Source organism: Argiope bruennichi, chromosome 5, assembly GCF_947563725.1.
Source record: "Argiope bruennichi chromosome 5, qqArgBrue1.1, whole genome shotgun sequence".
Classification (NCBI taxonomy): Eukaryota; Metazoa; Arthropoda; class Arachnida; order Araneae; family Araneidae; genus Argiope; species Argiope bruennichi.
This window is the reverse complement of record NC_079155.1, coordinates 14426916-14449117: the sequence shown is the minus strand read 5'-3', so window position 1 is coordinate 14449117 and position 22202 is coordinate 14426916. Positions and strand designations below refer to the sequence as shown.

The window sequence follows — 22202 nt, the reverse complement described above, 5'->3', positions numbered from 1 at the left end:
GAAAGCAGAGCGAATTTACCACTTTTCAAATTTATTTTCTGGTTATTTAAAATTTCCGTTCCAAAAGTGAATTGCACTCCGGTGTTGGTCTAACACTATGGCTGTTCGGCGAGTTTCTTTTGCTTCCCGGAAAACGCGACCTTATTTGCGGTCTTTAGGCAGGCAATGTAGTCGTAAGTATGGGAGAGCGATCGAGGAGGTTCGTTATGATCCGTATCTCGGTAAGAAACTCAAAGGCTCCCTAAAGGGTTTTTGGTCGCATAGAGTGGACGGCGACGGTAGAGTTATCTACTCGTTCAACCACTCGCGGCTGATAGTCTATAATTGTGGACCACACAAAAAAGTTTATTAGTGCGGCGCATTGGCTTCGGCGGTGCGCCGCCAAATTATGAAAAAGTATCTTGTTTGAATAATCCACGGACTTGTAGCTGACTAGTCGTTCAAAATGTATTTAGTGTCCCTGCAGCACATCGTGGATGTGAATTAACAAATAATGCGAAATTTTTGTCGTGTTGGCCGATGAAGGAAAAGTTATTCGGCAACACAAATTGGTAGCGAGACAGTTTACTGTTGATGACTGGAAATGAAAACTTAGTAGCAAAGACGCTTAGCTAAATATATGTATTTATGAAAGGTTTTCTTTTAGGTCATTGTAGTGACCTTACATTTTTTCATGTGCATTAGATTTTTTTAGTCAATTTAGTTGTAATATTTTTCTAAGAAACTATTTATTGGTCTTTACTGGTTTTCGTACGAGAATTTTAAATCTTTGCGTTTTGAACTTTGCTGGTCTTTACTGGTTTTCGTACGAGAATTTTAAATCTTTGCGTTTTGAACTTTGCATCAGTAAAAAAGAAACTTTCAGAAATTATTAGATAATGTAATGAAAATAAACTTCCTTGGCTTTTGTAATGTTTTTAATATATTGGTTATTGCCAGCACATGGTGGCATTCATTAAAAAACATTATATATATATATATATATATATTGACATTTCCTCGTTCCGGTTAAGAAATTCAATGAAATTTTAATTCTGAAGGACATTCATCTTGATAAATTTTAATTCGCTCTTGTTTCGATTGCAAAAATGTATGGAAGGTGTATCATTTCGTACAGGATAATATCCTCATTTAAAAAAAAAAATCAAACATAAATATTAAATGTGACACTTTAATTTATTAATTTCGTAAAACATTCTTTTAAATGAAAGAAAATCAGTATGACGCCTTACTCCAACGAAATTCATATTAATTTTTTTTAAAAATGGAGAGTCTATTCATTTTTATATTTCAAACATTCTTCGTATTATATGAAATTCTGTATTATATCTTTAAAACTATTCTTAAAGTTACCTTTTCCTCCGATTGCTTTTGGTTCTTTTAATTTTGTTTGTCGTCACTGAAATTTATAGCTTTTGACACAAGCAATGTTCTCAATTCTCTGTTTCATCTCATCAGCCAGTGAGTGATATTTTCCTTTGTTCTTCATTCCTTTTTATTTCAGTTTATTGTTTCTCGGAGAGTAAAAAAATTTCGTAGCAAGTATTGCAGTTATGGTTTTCTTCTTTCTTAAGTTTTAAAATTTATTTGATCTGATTTTGACAATTTTTTAATAAATATTTCTGTTATTAGCGTTTGTATTTCTTGAGGGAATATAGGGTGCAGCAAACTTTCTGAGAATTTACAGTTGTAGGGAGGGGGGAATAAAAATAAAATATAAATAATTTCTGTGCCTTTTATCAGTGCAGCAATTAAGTTTATAACTACGACACTGGAATACTGATAGAGGGCGCTGGAAATAGCACCAGCTATAAGGCCATTATATTCTGGGAGGGGGGGGGAGGTCTTGCTGATTTCTTCTGTACATCGAATGGACTGAAATTTAAACTTAGCAAATTATTGATAATTCAATATACAATTTTATTAAAATGGCGAATTTAATGTTTAGATATAAATTAGAAAGAAATTATTTTGAATTACATTATTAAGAGGGGAAAAAATACAAATTTCTTTCTCTATCCCTTTTCATAATTAAAGAACCTGTATTCACGTGTTTCTCTTATTCTAATTGTTTTGCATTGCATGTCATGATGAATTTCGAAAGTAATGCCTCCAAGTAGCTTATTAGTTTGTTAATGTTGCTTATTTTGTTCAACTGGTCTTTATGGTAATAGATGCAAAATAATCCACCTATATATATTTCCTGGGTTTTCTTTCTCATCGGTGTCGAGATTTTATTTCTTGCAATAAATTGTGCATATTTTTATTCCTTTGAAGCGTTTACAGAAAATGAAGTGCATCGATTTCGGTCATTTTGGGGTATATAGACGACAATTTATTTTATCCTTGTGAACCATACCCTCGGAGGGGGGGCACCTCGAAATGAGGATGAGATGCTTCCGGCATGGTGGTTGGATCTCGCCACCCTGGAGGGTACACTAATAGGTGGGGGATCTGGCTCCTCCCATCGATGACGGGACGTACTTCCTTCGGGAAGGGTAGTACCGTGGCCGGTGACGGTCCTTAGGACTCAACCACAGTTCCAACCAATGTTGCTGTTGCGGCGGTCCGGTCATTCAGTTTTTTGGTTTAAATCTGCGTGCCTTCGGGCGGGTCAGAGATTTAGATGGTTGACTTATCCTTGTGAACCAAACGTTGTTTCATACTAATTAATAGAGGCCGTAAAATTTTTTAATTGAAGATTTTGGATCTATTTCCTTTCGTTTTCGATATGCAGTGACTGTGTTCCAAATTTCGCCACTAAGTGCGCTGCTGTCTATTGTTTGAAGTCGGGATTAGATGCTTTACTATATCATTTTTTACCTTTGTATCTTTTCACCCACAACATTTGCTATTCATATTTTTCACGTCAATAAAAGTTACTGCATGTTTTATTTACGTAATCTGATAACGTTTGAAATAAAACTAGCCTCTTGAACCTATTTTATACAACCTCAGACAGAAAGTAATATCTGGGAAATAAAGGGCTTATTTCAATATAATATACAAGCATCGATATTTTTAAAATAACTGTCAAGAAATTATTAAAATCTTTGTCAGAGCATATTTTATGATAGTTTATGAACTTATATTGATTTTGTGTTTACTTTATTGTTAACTATTCCGTATTTCAATAATAAAAGTTCATTTTTACGTTAATACAAGACTAATAACATTACAAGACTAATAATTTTATGTCCTTCTTTCTTGCAGAACTCTCTGGGTATACACCTTCTGGTTCATCAAATTTGATTGCTACTGACTTAATTCATTGCTGTAAGTTGAAATTTTTTAATACTTATAGCTCATCAAATAAGATGCAAAATTTTAGCAACTAAGAATTCATATTTGGCATAACTTGATTTCTTTGATAATTGTTGCTAATTATTTGATTCTGCAATTGAATAGTTTAAACTATTCAAATCCTAAAAATTTAAATTACATATATTATTTTAGATACGTGATTTTTTTTGTAACAAGTAGTTTTCTTCAAAATAAACTTTCAAAACTTTTTGGGAAGTACGTCAAAGGCAAATGTTTGCATTCTTCTGATTTTCTTGGGAATTTTTTTTTTTTTTTAACTTGATTCGTGCTTATATGTGTTTTGTCTTGAGTAGTTACTTTCATTTTGTTTAAAACTACAATAGCTGATTGAAGTACATTTTAAAATATAGTTTTACTTATTTTTAAAACCACTTATTGTAATTAGAATTCTACGGATTATGAAAATAGTACATTCATTAAAGTCATGTAAAGTTTAGAATGTAAATATATATACAGTGATCGCTGCGTTCATAATCCCTATTTATACTACTTAGTTTTGTGGTAATGGGGTAACTGGCTGTAATTAAAAAAAAATCGTTCCGCACGATTAAAAACGATGTGCATATGCATGGTGCCCACTTAAATCCCGTACTCTCCTCCTTTCTTAACAACAGAATCAGTAATTATAAAATTTTTTGTTTAAGTAAAATGGCTATACTCTACGCCATGAGACGGCTTGCAGTGTCATCTGGCGGTGAACAGTGGAATTAACTATTCGATTTCGAAAATGGTGTATACTACAGGGGAAACACGAAAATTACGAAATTATAGAAAGTTATAAATTTAGTACAAGAACGGGGGAAAAAAAAAGTTTCTACTTGTTAGTGAGAACAGAACACATTTCTTTCTGATGTCACGAAAGATGTTTAAAAGGAGAAAGTGCTATATTTTAAACAAAAAATAAATTATAACAATCTACCTAAAATAACTTAAGCGGAAAGTATGTGGCCTTTCTGCCTAAATGGCCGTACTTTTGACAGCTTAACTTTGCTTGCTTTTGCAAACTTCAAAAAATCGTAATAAAAAAAAGTAATGCTCAAAAAAATTGCGGTTAGCGGGAATATGTGCACAGAGCCTTTGGATTTTGTTATTTCCATTAAAAAAAGTGTATTTAGAAAATAACCGATAGATGGCGCTCACACGTCATACCGCGACGGTTCATGCAAATCAGGAAAACAGAGCACAGTGACATTACAGAAAATTTTATTTTAAAGCAAAAGATACCCAACATGACCGCCACCACATGGTATTAAGCAATTGAGGCTTGTAAGATGTCGGCATCGATGCCACCAAAGACCAATTGAATGGCATCTTTCAGTTCCATCAAAGTGGCAGGAGAGCTACGGTAGACATGAGACTTTAGGTATCCCCACAACCGCTGGAGCAAGATCTGGCGATCGTGAGGGCCACTCATTCTTACATCCTCGGCTTATCACTCTGTCCTCAGTGAATGTGTCTAGGAGGAACGTCTTAACGGAACTAGCAACGTGGAGCGGGGGACCATCCTATATGAAGGTGACGGAAGATAATGCACGTCTTTGCTGCAAAGCAGGCATAACGTGGTCACGCAAAGGCCTAAGATAGCGTTCTGCAGTGACGAAACAGGTTTTCCAACCGGATACAGGAACACGCTCTTCAAAAAAAAAAAAAAAAAAAAAAAAAAGGCCTAGAATGAAAGACACAGTCAAACCGCATGAAACAATCACATGCGGAGAATGTCGTGGTTAGGTCGTGTACGCACGAGGGTTGGATGTCGCCCAGATACGACTGTTTTGTATATTTACCTCACCATGCAATGAAAAGTGGGATTCATCTGTCCACATGATGTTCAGTAACCATTCTGGGTCACGTTTCATTTGTGCGAGCACCCATGTTGCAAAGGCTTGTCTTTTCTTGCAATCTGCTGGCAACAACTGGTGAAATGGCTCTCTCTTGCACAGATGCAGTTTCAAGATTTCGTGCAGAATGCGTCGGATCGACCTTTCGGCAATTCCTGTTACTTTACCTGTTTCACGTGCACTGCAACTCCCCGTTGAAGTCTGGGCTGCTACATTTCTCATGACCCTTTGGATAACAGGGACGCGGTCAGCGCTGACGGATGGTCTGCCACTTCGTGGACGATCTTCTAATCTTCCCGTTTCCTCAAAACGGCGAACTGAATTCAATATCCCATTCAATGAAATTGGGTTTTTCTTCGCCTTAATTCCTTTCACCGTCCGTAATTGTCGCAATGCTTTAGTCGCGTATTCACCGTTCTTATAGAACAGTTTAACCACTAATGCTCGATCTGGGAGCGATAGCATGCTACTGGCGCGAATGACAGATCCATTTCCAGCCTTGTGTTTTATAGCTATGCTGATTTACATAAACCGTCTCGGTATGACGTGTAAGCGCCACCTATCGGTCATTTTTAAATATATATTTTTTTTAAGTTTGCACGAATTTATGCCGCATCCGGTATTTTCTTTTGCAATGAAAATTTTCATTACAAAGAATTAGAAATTAATTGTGAAACAGTATTTAAGTTTTTGTTTAAATTGAAAAGCATCTGTAAAAAAAAATTGTGCGTGAACAGTGGGATTTGGAATTGCATATATTTTTAACAACTCATTGTAAAAAGCTTCAGCACGCCCTAATTTCTACTAAGGATGGAATATATTAACATTTACCGGATATGTTTATATCCATACTTAAGCATATTTATTAAAATAATAATAATAAAAAATTATCGTGGCGGGTAGCACCTCTTCATAGTATCGAAATTCTTTGTGGCTTGACTATCATGCATTTTCTGCTGTATGCTTCATCTTCCCGTCCTAAAATATGCTGTTTATATGTCACATTTCAAAATAGTGTAATTCACTTTTCTCTTAATCATTAAAATAATTATTAATAATAACCACAATATTATGAATTAGACAGCTGCGAGTATGGAACATTATTAATTATAAAAACATCAATGTTTCCGTTTTTATATGAACGGAAAGAGCTACATCTATGAAAGTGAGGTAACGATATAGTAAAGCGTATGTGCCCGACTTAATGCAAATGGCGGCAGCGCCCCCAGTGGCGAAATTTCGAACCTAACCAATGCTCTCGTTTTCCATTGTGGACGGTCGACTTCCGCCACAATTTATCCCATAATTTCTCGAAACTCCAAAATGAGTAGACAAAATAAAATTCTTATTTACTCTGCCTACTTTCGTCCAATATTAACTTATGCCTACCCTGTGTGGGGATATGCTGCCAAGACATCTTAGACTTATTGAACGCCAGCAAAATAACTTAATTAGAAATTTCTGCAATATGAAATACTACATGCCTAATACAAATATGTACTTATACCTAGACTATCCCCCTCTTAAAAAATTCATTAAAAATTTAGCCACTAACTTCTTTAAAAGCATGGATAAGAATGAAAATGAAGCAATAGCTAAAATCCCTAAATATAAACCATCTACAAACTCTAGAAGACCCCGTAATATACAAATCTTGGTTGGTTGGGGGTGCAAAATTTTTGTAGTTTGGACTACGTTCGTGTTGCCCCCGCCCCCCTCACACACACACATAGAAACCTATAGATTTGACAATCCGGAGTCGTTGATTTCGAAGTAAAAGTATTTTTTTGAGCTCTCCGAAGATTCTGTTGACTTGTAAACATATACAACTTCATTTTGAATATAAAACAAACTTCTATTTAATATTTTAAACTCTTGTTGAACTCATAATTATTCTCTTATTGGAGATACCGCTATCAAAATGGAAGCTCCCCTAGTGGCGATCCTCCTTTGACCTTCTGGATGGTTGACTTTCACCACAATCACAAATCGTGGTTGGTTGAGGTGCATAAGTTTTAGCATTTGAAATTACATTCGAGCTGCCCCCCATCCCCGCCTTATAAAAATAAAGATTTTATGATCGGATCTTGTTGATTTCGGCTTGCACGGTTAAAAAAAATAGCATTGTCACTTAGGTGGCAATCAATCCGTCCCAAGTTTATAAGAGTAAGAACTGAATTTATAGGTTGTGATGACATTCTTAATTCATTTTTATAATTATTATATAGAAGGTACTGAAAATTCGTATTGATAATATTCGAGTTTAATTTGTGTTTTACAGAGATTTTTAATTGTGGTAATAAATGTAGTGACGCATTATGAAGATTTCAGACAATTTTTTACGACAATTTCTAAATTCTTTTTAGAATTTAAAAACTACTTTTCATTGTATGTTAAAATGCTTTATTATTGAATTAAAATATTTTGCATCATTTTATTGTTATTATATAATTTACTTGATAGGAATGACAGAGTAACATTTTATCATTATTGTTCATAATAATGGACGAGTTTTTGTGTCATTCTTTAAATATTATTGATGAATTAGGGGGGGGGGATATCGGCTTTCTGTGTTTAAAGTAAGAATGTTCTTTGCTTTCTATATTTTCGACAAGAATGAAATAACTGAAATTCAATTGTAACTGAAATTCACGATTATTCTAATAAAATTCATACATATTTCCAAAAGAAATATAAAATTCTTTAGTGATTTTTAAATTTTATAATTCTTTGATATTTAGAATACAGTTGTCGAAACTGATTATCGACATTAAATTTGAGAATAACGAATTTGATATTTTTTAAAATATCAATTTATTTAAATTTATATTTAGCAGAAAATTTCTAATCTATACTTTATTCTTATTTGATATCTTTGCAATGAATTCTGGTTCGGTGAATACTTGCAAGAAATTCTGATTCAATTGTCTCGAATCATAAAGGGTAAGGTCTCATAAACATATTTTGTAGAATTTATGGAAAGTGATTTATATCATAAGGTTTGTTTAAACGGCATTTCCGAATTTTATTAGGGATAAGCTTGTCTTATTCTTTAGTCAAAATTTTCGTCTCAAGAGTGTTGGGTTGACAAGTCGAACAAAAGGCCAATTTTTTTTATAATTTTGTAATTAAATTTAGATAGAGAAAAATCATATGAAAAATTGAATTAATAAGCCCGATTTCATTAATTAAATGCCCATTTTCTATTCAGATTTAATAAAAGCAACAATTAGAGTTATTTGCTTACATACCGCACATTTGAAGTGTTCGAGATTATTGTGCTGTTAACCTGTGTCTAGGAATTCTAAACAATTTTGGCTACATCAGTCATTGATATACCGGCATTAATTAGCAAGATTTCAAAGATCTATTTCGTAGATTAAAAATCAATTGAAAACGCCTCACATGAGCGCATCCATCTTTTAATGCCCAGATTTCGGTACTTCTCACAGAATTTAAAATTGACTTTTAATCAAAATTGGTTGGCATTAAAAATATATTCACTTATTTAAAACCTTAACCTATTCAATCTGCTTAAATTATTAACTGTTGAATAAATATTAGAATATAACTTGCGTTAAAATAAGTTCCTTGAAGAATGGTGTAAATTTTGAGAATAAATCGCATTATATTTGAATTTGCAACTTTACTTTCTAAATATTTCTGAAAAATTAGTGGGATAAATATAAAAACAATTAAGTTGGTTTCTCCCACATCTTTTTTTGTGTTTCACAAATTTTAATTTTGCTATACCACACGAGAAGTAATTTTGGTTATAATGTTTCGTCTCCACTTTAGAATTGAATAAATATTCACGTATTTTATGATATCAAGTGAAGCGTTTATCATTTTTGATAAGAAACGATTATTGGCAAATTTAGCATTCTTGTAGAAATCTTATTGTTGTCGAATTTCACTGCTCAGGAACTGAAGCTCCGGCTCCAGCTGTAGATTTGACATTCATTCCTCTATAATCTAAAATTAGAAGTTTGGCAATCTCATTCTGCGCAACATCGGTGTAGGTCTTTTAAATTTTTCTGTTACATTTAATTTTAATTCGAACCTGCTTTTTATTGAACTTGTATATATAGTGTGTGTGTGTCTTTGTTAATGTAGAGCGTACATTCAATTCGTCTATTTTTGGAGAACTGCTTGCCATCTTTTTTTTGCAATTCCTATGCAAAAACATTATTCCAATTTTTTTTAAAAATTTATCGTGTGGAAATATAATTTCTAGATTGAAATAATTGTACATTTTTCATTAAGGACAATCTTTGGAATCGAAAAGCGCGAATGTCTACAATTGGGTCATTATTGTTTACAAAGGCCCTCTTAGATTATATATGATTCCCATTACAAGTTGGCGAATTTCGCAGTCGTTTCTGATAGAGGCTGGAATTCAAAATATAATCTCTGTCATTTCAATTTAAGTATTTGGCTTTTACATTTGTCAGTAGTTCTGTAGAATTAAACGTGGTAATGGCTTATTTCCTGTTTATAAGATTTCTTTGATTTCTGATGCTCATTTTCTTCATATTAATTAATCCTCGCGAGGACAATCCGTTTAAAATTTCGCATTTAATGTTACTTAGACCTGCATGTGTTACAAAATAACTCCACATTCAGTATTTCCTCTATGTGTGGTAGTTCCGAGTGGTTTATTAAAGATAGATTTTACTTATAAATACGATTTAGTTTCAACTGCAGAAATAGTCCCGTTGAGAATATCGCTCGGTTTCAGTTTTTTTGACTGATATCAGATATTCGAATTTTCATTTTACATATTTATTTTTTTTTCAACAAAGAATGGAGACATATTGTCTAAATTAACATTTTGATTAGGACAAATTAAAAATTGACCGTATTCTGAAGCAATGCGATTTTCTATGTGTTTGAAACGGCTCAGAGAAAAGGGAAAGAAATTAAGTAGATAGCATAACCCACCATAGAAAGTCAATTAGTGAAAAGTAATAAATTCAATAAAACGTTGGAAATAGCGGTATTGGATCTTTGACCAAGTAGCACTATAATATATGACTTTGAAAGTGACACTATATAAGATGAAAACGACGTAAATGCACATAGGATCAGTTGGAGTGAAGGCTATGTAGATTCCTAGATCGACTCCAATTGATCTTTTTTACTTCTGTTCCGAAGGGGGGGGGTTGAAATTTCTTTCGACTTATATTGCCGTTCAGTAAAATTTCTTTGTAATCTTCAAATGTATCGAATGTATTTACGTTTTTAAACATAGGTTCGCTTATCTAAAACTTGGAAGAAAATCTATATTTTCTGTATCAGAAGATTTTTATTCAAGTTGTAAGAATTTTTATTATTATTACTCGAATCATCTTTCAGGCTCTTTTGATCCATAGGCTTTTAAAGATTTTCTGTGCTGATTTTACATTAATGTTAAAATGAACCGTTTGATTATAATTTTCAGCGTATTAAAAGTAAAAATATAATTCGAATTTCTATCGCCCATGAGTTTCCTATATTATCAACTTCACATTCTTCTTGATCACTATTTGTATGTTGCCTTGGCAATGTATTGGGAAGTCACTGCATTTCAAACTGTAGAATCGATCTATTTTGGAGGTTTAATTATGCCCTTTAGAATGATATTTTTTTCCAAATTTAATTTGAATTTGAAGTAAAAGTAAAGTGTACTTTTTTCATTTTTCTTTAAAATCTTCCTCAAACATATTAGCCAAAGAAATTATTTTTACACTATATTAAGTTCAAGAAATAGTCTTTTTCTATGATACCAGCTCAGTTGTATTGTCTTTTTTCCTTTGAAATAGTACAATTTTTAAAAGTATATATATAAAATTGCATAAATTTCATCAGATCTTTATAATAATACTATAGAATTAAAATAGCTTTCATTGTTTCATCAAATATTCATTTGATCGCTCTCCTTCCGTTCATGAAAATTAAGTTCCGTTATTAGAAGACTGTCTTTACTATCTTAACATAAGAAGCGAAAAAAAAAATAAATCTACAATAGTGCTCATGATAGCATTGAATTTGGTAACCCAGACACTTCAGTTTTAAGTAGTAGTATGATGTTATGTTACTGAATTGCATTAGTAAGTTACTTGCCACGACTCATGCGTGATATTCGGACCATGTGTTTTATAAAATGGGTCGTTCTTTGCTGCCCCTCAATTATATTAGATAAGGAATGATCTAATTCAATAGTTCGGTACAATGAGATGAGTTTGTAGCAGAACTGAATCATTTAGAAGTCAAAATGCGAAGAATATTCATATATATTAATAGTAGAGAAAACAGACTTATTGTTATTAAAACAACATTATTTAATCACAATTTGATATAAGGAAATACTTTGCGAAAATAATTATGAATATCAAGTTACGCCTAAATGATTTAATGGACATAAAATATTCAACATCAATTTTCAGAGTACCAGTTATTCTCCAAATTAAGGCTAGTCTATAACTTTTGTGTTTTTAAAAATTTGTAAGAACCTGTATCGTGTTAAATCTATATTTTTATGAGAGCTTTTATTATTTTCTCGAGGCTTCAAAATCTCTGTTGTAACAAAATTTTATCTTTTTATTTGATACGTGTTAGCACCATTTTCAACTCTGCTACATTTATAATACTGTAAGCTTGGTTGACAATTGTTAAAATAGATGGTGTTTGATCATATCGGTTTAAGGATATGTAACATAGACACAGATGACTGTGCATCTAGGAATAGATATTATTATCTGTATAATGTTAATTTTATATCTTACAGACAAATAGAAACATCTTCTTCAAAAAAATATATCAATAAAAAGGGGATCTCTGTTGCTCCCATCAAGTTGGTCTTCTCACGTAGGTTGTATGTCTTAATATAGAGGGCGCTGTTCTCGTTTTGATAAAGTGCAGTGAAGTGGCCATACCCATTGTAACTAATGTAATTAAATACATATATTTTGTATAGGGAATGTCGAAACAGCGGAAACATGATACACAAGGGAAATCTGAGACGTAATAGAGGGCTTGTACAATAGTGTGGGTCATTAAATGAATCCAAGGAATTATAGATAAAATAATTATTTATTTGAAGATTGCAGAAGAAAAAGATATTTCATTAAAAAAGTAGAATTTGTAATTTTTTGGACTCTGTATGAGTATCGCATAACTAAAATTATGTCATTGCTTCTATAATCATGTCTATCAAATCAATACGTTTGAATACTAATATTGCGCTAATCCATGTTCTATTTCTTTACTATAAATATTTTTGAAATGGAGACATATTGTCAAAGTTACCATTTGCTACGGAGAAATTTAAAAATTGACTGATTCTGAAACAATATCATTGTCTACCAGTTTAAAATGGCCCACAGAAGAGGGAAAGAAATTACGACCACCATGAAAAGGCAATTGCCACAAAGTACGAATAAATACTGAGATTTAATAAAAGGAACAATAAGTATCATTTGCTTACATACCGCACATTTCAAGTACTTCTAGATTGTGCTCTTAACCTCTGTCTACTAATCATAATCGGTTTTAGCTATTTCGAATCAGCATCTGTTATCAACATTTCAAAGTTCTATCTTGTGCAATTCTACCGTGTGTCGTTTGAAGATGTCTCGTATGAGTTTGGCGTTTTTTATAGACATTCAAACCCGACTTTGAACCGAAATTAGTCCCTCTTTAGCATATAATTAAGTGAATATATTCTTATTCATTTTGTTACAGTGAATAAATGTTGAGATATAGCTTACCAAGAAATGAATTCTTTGAAGACCGGTATTAATTTTCAGAATTGATTTGATGATTTTTTCAATGTGTAACTTTACTTCCAAAAGTTTGGAGGAAAATAGCCTGAAAAATATAAAGATAATGAATTTGGTTTCGCAAAAACTTCATTCATTTTTTTATTATTATTATTATAGTGAGTGAAAGAGAATTGGCATTTTGTTCTTCGTCTTGCCATTTCCAAGCACAGTATCCTAATATGGTTTCCTTCATTTGAAATATGATCTTTGAACTGAAGCTCGTTTATGTTTTTATCCCCGAGTTCTCATTAAGAACAATCTGTGGAATAGAAAATTGCTTCAGTTTACAATTAGCGCAATGAACACGATTCTGAATAACAGATCATTGCATTAATAAAATGTGGACTTAGATAGCGTAGCCCACCATGGAAGGTCGACTACGGACAAAGCAATAAATTCAATAGAACCGTGAAAAAAGAAGTATTTAATATTTCATGAAGTACCACTATAATAATTGATTTCAAACAAGGCACTATATAAATATGAAACGGTGTAAATATTCATGTGGTCAGATGGATAAGGATAACTATGTAGATTCGTTAGATATCTTTGTCCATTTGGTCTTTCGTACTGTAGTAGAGCTAAACAAAATTTTTAACAAATGATTTCAAAATATATTTAATACTTAATTTGCCGTTCACTGAAATTTTTTTGAAAGCTAGAAATGTATCGCATGTAGTTTCGTTTTAAATAAAGGGACATTTGCCAAAAATTTCAAAGAAAATCTATATTTGCTGTCTCTGTAAAAGGAAATTTTGATGCAAATAATAAGAAATCTCTTATTTTCTCCGAGTCGTCTTTCATGTACTTTTAATTCAAAGTCGTTTAAGATTTTCTGTGCCAATTTTGCATTAATTTGAAACTAAAAATTTGATTATGATTTTAAATATATTAAAAGTAAAAATATAATTCGGATTTGTATCACCCATTAGCATCCTACATTATCAAATATCCTTTCTGCTTGCTAACGATTTGTGTCACGAGTTGGCACTGAATTGGAGATCTCTGCATCTAGAACTTTAGAATTAAGCATAAATCGGCTTTGCAGGTTTTACATTCTTTTAAGGATTTTTTTAATTTTAATTAGAATCTTAAGTAAAATTAATCGATACATTTTCGTTTTTCTTCAAAATCTAAAGAAAATGTTTTTGTTGAAAATTGTTTTGGATGTAATCACTTTTTTAAGGTAGAAAATTTCTTGTTTTAATTAAATTTTTATCTTTTTATTTAATAAATATTCACCATATTCAACTGCTGCACTCTTAAAATATATTAATGCTACATTACAATTGTACAATAGATGGTATTTGATCGTATCTGTTTAAGGATATATTATATGTAGATAAATGTCCGCACATATAAGAGTAGATATTCTTGTTGTGTGATCTCAAATTGGTATCTTGCAGGCTAATTTAAACATCTGCTTCCAAAAAAAAAAAAAAAAAAAAAAAACCTGTATTGCTTTCATCAAGCTAATGGTTTCACGTAGTTTGAATATCTTAGTAGAGAGGGCGCTTTTCTCGCTTCAGTAAAATTCCCTGAGGTGGTCTTGCCATTTTATTGTCATTAAATACATACATTTTATTTAGAAGATGTGGAAACAGCGAAAATATAATGCATAATTGAAATCAGAAACGTGTAAGTGGGTTTGTACAAATATTGAAGATAATTAAATAAGTGCACGAAGTTAGAGAAAAAATTATAATTAATTTAAATATTGCAGAATAAAGAGATACTTCATTAAAAAAGTTAAATTATTGTTTTCTGAATCCTTTATAAATATTTCATACTACAAAAAGTACGTCATTGCTGCAATGATCATGTTTTATCCGTTTCAATACTTAATTTCATTAGTCGTAAAATCCCATGCTACGCGAGACCATATTTAATTTATTTAAGTATAATTAACTTTTCCCTTCCATAATATCTAATGGAAACTCGGAACTCGAGCATTTTACAGCAGGGTTTAATGTTTTATGATTACTTTGCCAAGCGCTCTGTTTTCTTCAGTATCATCGCTTAGAATGAATTCTCCATCGATAGGTGCTCCAGTGTTGGTGATACTCAGGGAATTCTGGTAAAAGTCTTCTACTTACTGTTTACCACTATATAAATTACAGTGTTAAGGATCTTATATAGTATAATATGCATATACGTACCTCAAATTGTAGGTCGGTAACATAACTAATCCAAATCATTCCTCAGTAGATAGGAACGATTTCGCATGGTTATTTTACGAATGAAATGGGTACTCTTTCTATCTAAACTGAAAAATGCTTAATAGTATAAAATTAGAGTTTGTTAGAAAATGTATATGTTCTAATTTATATGGACTAAAATTTTCCGAAATTCCGAAGAAATAAAATTAATGTACTATATTTTAAGCTTTAAAATTCAAAAGGTTTACTTTTTTTTAAAAAAATGTAATGAAACTTTATAAACATTTAATATAAATAAATCCAATAGTTATGGTTTTTTACGTAAGTAAAGAGCACATATAAATTAATATCTTATTGGGTCTTTATTTTGTACGTTTAATATTAGGATATTTATATTACACTAATTAACCTTTCACGAATTAGAAGCACCTGCCGATTTTGATATACCTTAATCTTCTCAAAAGAATCTGCCGAAATTCTACGCAAATATAATAAAAATTTTGTGTTGTAGAAATACATTCTTCAAAATAGATGCTCTTGTATTACGAGAAATTGAAATGACTTCAAAAAGGCAAATTAATTTTATTTCAGTTCTGGTAAATTTCGATAAATCAGAGTTGGAAATTGGAAAAATAAAAAAATAAATAAATAAATATAAGTTTTTAGATATGGAAAGGTATTTTTTTAATTATATTTAAGGATTAATTATTAGAAAATAGAACTGATATTCACAAATTGGAAATGAAAATTGTATGCAAATAACGTTTCCAACCTTTTAAAATCATCTCCAATTCGGTTGTTTTTAAGAGTTCAAAATTCAATACTCCCCAGAAAGAAAATAAAAGAGAATTGCGCATTCATTCCCAGTTGTTAGATTTAATGAACATTTCATTTACATTTACTTTCTGTATCCTATATATGGATTGTACCGAGTGTCCCATAAATTTGTAAATACTTTAAAAATTCATAAAAATTGAAAGACTGGGTATATTTGAATGCGGTTTGCGAAACTATTATTCTCATGAAGGGGGATTTTTCGATACAGAAAAAAAAAAATAATAATAATAATAATTCAAAAATTTGTCAATAGAGGGCGCTGCACACAAGCAAATCAGTTGAAATATGCAAATTAAAGTCTTATGAAAGGCAGAGTGAGCGATTGACACATCATTTCTAAAGGTTTGTATTAAGATGTTGACACTGGTGGATAAAGCACTATTTTTTAAGTTGTTTTATGTCAGCAACGAATCAGCGGCTGAAGCCTTACAAAAGTTTAGGACCCAGAAAAGATTGAAGAAAGGTTCAGGTCCGATCACTCCTGCTGGACTTGTTTCCGTAGTACGCCATTTCGAAGAAACTGGAAGTTTGTGTCATCGGCCACGCAGTGGTGCACCTCGGTTAACAACAGTCCGTACTCCCGATGTCTCTTCGCAAATAGACACGCTAAGAGAACAGTCTACAAGTGCAGTCAGTAGCGCACGAGAAGTGGCACGAATAACTGGTATACCAAAGACTTCGGTGTACCGTATCCTTCATGGTGTATTGCAATTGTACCCATACAAATTGCAATCGCTACGTCAGTTCTTACCAAATGATACAGCTAAGAGATTGGAATTCTCAAATTGGGCTTTGGCGAAAATTGAAGATGATCGGCGATGGCTGCTGAAAATATTGTGGACAGATGAGGCTCGTTTTGCTTTGCATGGAGCAGTTAATACCCATAACTGTAGAATATGGGCAAATGGGAATCCACATACTTACACTGAGAAGCCCCTGCATTCACCACGGGTTACTGTTTGGTGTGATTTCACTGCATCCATTATTGTAGGCCCTTTTTTCTTTGAAAAGCCCTGTGAAAAAGCAGGATGGAAGACTTGTTCAGTTAATGGCACAAGTTACTTGGAAATGTCACAGAAGGAAGTGATACCGTCCTTATTGGAACACGATGTCCTTGACACAGTGACATTCATGCAAGACGGTGCACCTACTCACATCGATACCGAAGTGAAGGCATTTTTGAGAAGAACTTTTACTGAAGAACGGATAATCAGCCGTCACTTTACACATGAATAGCCACCACGCTCACCAGATTTAACACCCCTTGATTTTTGGCTATGGAGTTACCTTAAGTCTCGGGTGTACCGCCATAGGCCAACTTCGTTAGTGCAGATAAAGTAAGCCATTCGCCACGAAATCTCATGCATTCATCCGGATATGCTGTATGATGCAGTTACCAGTGTTGTCTCCCGCTTCCAAACTTATTTGTGGTGATGGCGGAACAAGTGCTGTAGTACTGGTGTGATACGCATGTAAACAATTGCTTGCATGCTAATAAAAGTATTTTTCCTGTAGAATTGTATGTTTTGCTTGTGTTTAGCGCCCTCTATCGACAAATTTGTGAACGATTTTTTTTTATTGTATGAAAAAAAATCCCCCTTCATGAGAATAACAGTTTCGCATACCGCATTAAAATATACTCATTCCTTCAATTTTTATGAATTTTTAAAGTATTTACAAATTTATGGGACACCCGGGATATTAAATGTATATCGTTTACTTTTTTTTTTAATGTGGTTTGAAATAACAGTTACAGTTCTAAATATGTTGTTTCATCTAATTCAGTTATTAAATTATTTATTTGATCAAGCAGCCCGGGCTTCTTCCTCATAAAATGAATATTTTTGCCATTGAAATAAATACCGAGGGAAAAACAGAAAAGAAAAGGAAATGAGTAAAATATCTATATATTCAACAGAGCATGAAGAACATATTGCCTAACATTCCATTTGGTACGTACGAAATTAAAAATTCATCACGTTCTCAGGTCTAAGGGTTTAAAAGGACCCACAAAAAGTGAAAAGAAATTATTCCCTGGATGGCGTACCCCACCATGGGATGTCAATTACTAAAAATTGATACATCCAATGAAACCGTGAAAATAGTTGTATTTAGTCGGTAACGAAGTTCCACTATTAATAATTGACTTTGAATGTGACACTATATAAGAGTGAAATAGCGTAAATACTCATATGACGGATGGATAAAGAACTATGCAGATTCGTAGGTCTTTGTCCATTTGATCATTTTGTGTGTAACATGTTTTTGTTTTTGCTGAAAAATTTTTTAAAAAAATTATTTTATACTATATTTAATACTTAAATTGCTGTTCACTGCTATTTCTATGAAAGCTGGAAATGTACTGAATGTCGGTGCGTTTTTTACATAAAGGGACACTTATCTAATACTTGGAAGAAAATCTAAATTTGCTGTCTCGGTAAAAGGAAATTTTATTGCAAATAATAATAAATCTCTAATTACTCGAGTCATCTATCGGATGCTTTTGCTCCGAAGACATCTAAAAATTTTCTATGCTGATTTTACATTAATGTCAAACTAATAATTTGATTAAATTTTTAAATATGTTAAATGTAAGAATATGTTATTAATTTTTATCATCTACTAGCTTCCTACATTATTAACTGCGCATACTGTTTAATCACGATTTACAATGATTTAAAAAGTTACAAGTTCGTATTGTTGCTTAATTTAAAAGCAACATTTATAAAAACATAAAAATTAACAATAATTCCAGTTATAATTGCAATCTATAATGTCATAGTATGAAATCTTTGAATCATTAAAAACAAACAGTTAAATTACATATCTATCCTGATCCCCTAGTAATTGAAATTGGAAAAGAAAATGTCTCTACAATTTTAATTGAAAAAAAAATTAAAATCCCTTAAAGCGAAAGTTCATCACTATAAAATTAATAACTCTGAAAATAAAAAATCTTTGTAATCTTTTCGCTTAGCATCTTTTTGCCACTTGTTGTCGACTGGAGTACATTTATATTCGATGGACATTTTTTTAAATTAACTTATCGAGGTAGACTTTTTTAAAAATTCTTTTGCTGGATAACCTATTTTGTAAAAAGTTGTTCTTAGTGGAATTTGTACAAGTATTTTGTTGGGATAAAATCCGTAACTTCAGTTGTAAATGGTCTGATTCCATTGTTGTATTTATTGTCGCGAGTATCTAAATGTATAGATTCCGAGATTATATGTTTCGATTCAATTTTATTAATTAATCGTTGGCATTTGTTGAATATAGAGGAGTATCGACTATAACATTAGTAATTTGTATAGATTCAAAGATATAATTTACAATCTTGTGAATGAGGAATATTTTCAACCCACAAAGTAGGATGATTTGAAATCTGTCAGGGTCCTTTCTTATAATTATTTAAAGATTTTATGAAAACTTTTATGGTTTTGATTATATGCTGTAGGCTTATGATGAACTTTAAGCTCCCCCCCCCAATCACCTCTTCGTTATTCCTTTTTAGTATGATATATCCTGTGAGGTTGAAAATGCTTAGGAGATTAGGATGATATCCTCTTTCTGAATATGAGCGAAACATTGAATTTTATTTTGAGTAGTAGAAACGAACAGATTAAAAAATTATTTGTGTGTGGTTGGAAATTGTGATTTTTAGAAATAGTTTTTTGTGGGTTTGTCTGTTTAACTTTCATTTGGGATATAGAAGCGTAGGCAGTGGCTAAGATAAATGATTTGATGAAACTATTTTCTAATCTTCAGGATTTGAATGTTTTAAAACAGCTGTTTCAATAGCTTTCTTTTCCAATTTACAAGGTAAAGAGTTTCGGAAAAACGAAAAATTGCTACCTTTAGAGCTGGAGCATCTTTTTAGTTTGTCATTTTCTGTTTGTTTCTGTGACTTTCCTGTCTAACTTCGGTTCAAAGTACGAATGTCTGTATTCCGCGGTTGGAAGTTTAAACAGAACCGAAACATTTCCCCTTCAAGTATTGGAAAATTTCGATATTTAATAAAGTTGTGAAACTTCTCATTTGCGTATAATCATTAATTTATGTATGGCTAATTGTTAAATTTTTCATGTTTAAGAGCTGTGTTTCCCTTCTGAAAGTTGTGAGCCTGCACGGCTCACTTGTTGACTTAGAAATGCTTCAGTGTTTCCTTCCACGGGTTCATTCGACAATTTTCCAAGTGTGGAAACCGTTCCCAACCGTTGGAAGAATTCAGTTTTTTTATAAGGGCAATGGAAATTCGTTATTGCAGATATTGATAAAACTTTCAGGATTTGTTGCAGTTGTTTACGAGGGAAATGCATCAACTCGTCTGGGCTCTTATTTTTTTTATACGAATTTTCTATATCAGCAATGTCTGATACAGAATTTCCATGAAAAGTGTCCTTTTTCGAATATAGGTTTTGAATAACTAAGAGATTAGAAAACGAAAAATGATGGGTTTTTATACCACTGAAAGAAGGCTTTCTTTTGCCCTTACGACATTAGCTTGATTCAACACCGTTGGAATCTCGATTCGTAGTGCCCAGTAAGGGAAAGTTGTCACCGTTTGCAGGCATTTCCAAGCTTGAGAGCTTACCTCAGAGTTAATTGGAACTTATACGCTCAGAATCATTTCTGGTTATATTATCCACCTTTAGCTTCAAATTTCAAAGTAATTCCCACGCTTTATCGCTGGCACCCTAATCACTTCGATGTCGGTCGATTGATAACAGGTGACAATAGTGCAGATTCCTCCTATTCTTTCGCCACATATTGTCAAAACTTGGAGTTTTCGAATGTTCATTTCGGCGTTTCTTGGAGAGTTTTCCTCTCTTTTTGTCGAGGGAAAAGTGGAAAGAAGGCAAGGGGGTCTGCAAATACATGCATGCGATACTTTTATATGATACCCTTGAAATTCACCATAGAGGAACCTCACTGAGTTTTATTTGCCCCCTCCTGATTGCAAATACTTCCTTCTTTTGCAAAGGCCATCTTAGAAAGTGTACTATCGCAATCGAATATCGAGTGAGCCATGAAACGAAAATTCTGCATTTCTCTTCATCGTTATGAGATAAAGCATAGTTAGATCTGACGCTTAAGCAGTGAAAAAAGAGAGGGAGAGAAAATTTTCATTTTAGTAAAACTGACTCGAATCCCGAAGGATTAAGTCATTCAAGAATATTTGTGATAAATATTTCACTTAATAGTGCTGGTTTTGTGGGACTTCTTTATACTTCCTTCGTTAATTTAAATAGTGGTAGGCCTAATTTATAATAGTTTCTATTTATAATTAATTTATGTTGCAAATGTAATTTATGTTACGAAATCGACAATCGTGGCTGAAGGATATCAGCTTATAATTAGAAAGTCAAAGCTTTAAGAGAATATCGAGTTGTCATGTGATAAAGTAAGTTAGTTCTTGCGTTGGTGACACGAGCACACCTACACCACATTTAAATTCGAACATCGTTTATATATATTTTTAGAAGGCTTATGTTAGGAATTTTCAAAAATGGTGAAAATCTTAATTATGTTAAAGATGTATTTTTTTATGAGAGCTTTTATCCTTTTCTTGAGGTAGCAGAATCTGTTTTATTGAAATTCTGCTTTTCTATTTTATAAGTGTTAGCACGTTTTCAACTGCTACACTTAAAATAAATTAATGCTGGATAACAATTGCACAATAGATGGTGTTTGATCATATCTGTTTAAGCACATGTTACACATCGACAACTGACCACTCATTTAGGAGTAGATTATTTTCCGTATGATGCCAATTCATATCTTAAAGGCAGTCGAAGCATGTGCTTTGAAAGGGGAAAATAAATAAATAAATAAAATAAAAAATGAAAGAACCTGTATTTCTTCTATCAAGCTGATCTACTCGCGTAGTTTGAATATCTTAGTAGAGGGGCCAAATTCTCATTTCAGTAAAATTCAATGAAGATCTGACTGTTAAAAGAAAGACAGAGAGAGAAACTTGAATTTAACAAAACTGACTCGAATCCCGAAAGATCAAGTCGTTCAAGAATGTTTGTAATAAATATTTCACTGCAGATTGCTATTTTTGTGGAACTTCTTTATACTTCTTTCCCTAATTTAAAAAGTGGTAGGACTAATCTGTAATAATTTATATTTATAATTGGTTGGTGTTGCGATGTAATGTATGTTACGAAACTGACTTTCATAGCTGAGGGAAGTCAGCTTATAATTAGAAATTCAAAGCTCTTAGAGAAAATTGATTT

General features: G+C 32.2%; 1 protein-coding gene across 2 annotated transcripts in view; it reads left to right on the top strand.

Annotated features, from left to right (window-relative positions):
* LOC129969260 (thioredoxin reductase 2, mitochondrial-like) overlaps positions 1-22202 on the top strand; it is a 351586-nt gene that overhangs the window by 220719 nt on the left and 108665 nt on the right. For both annotated transcript variants that reach the window (XM_056083730.1, XM_056083729.1), the window contains exon 16: positions 3214-3276. The gene's annotated coding sequence lies outside the window, so the exon portion shown is untranslated. The remainder of the gene's footprint in view (positions 1-3213; positions 3277-22202) is intronic.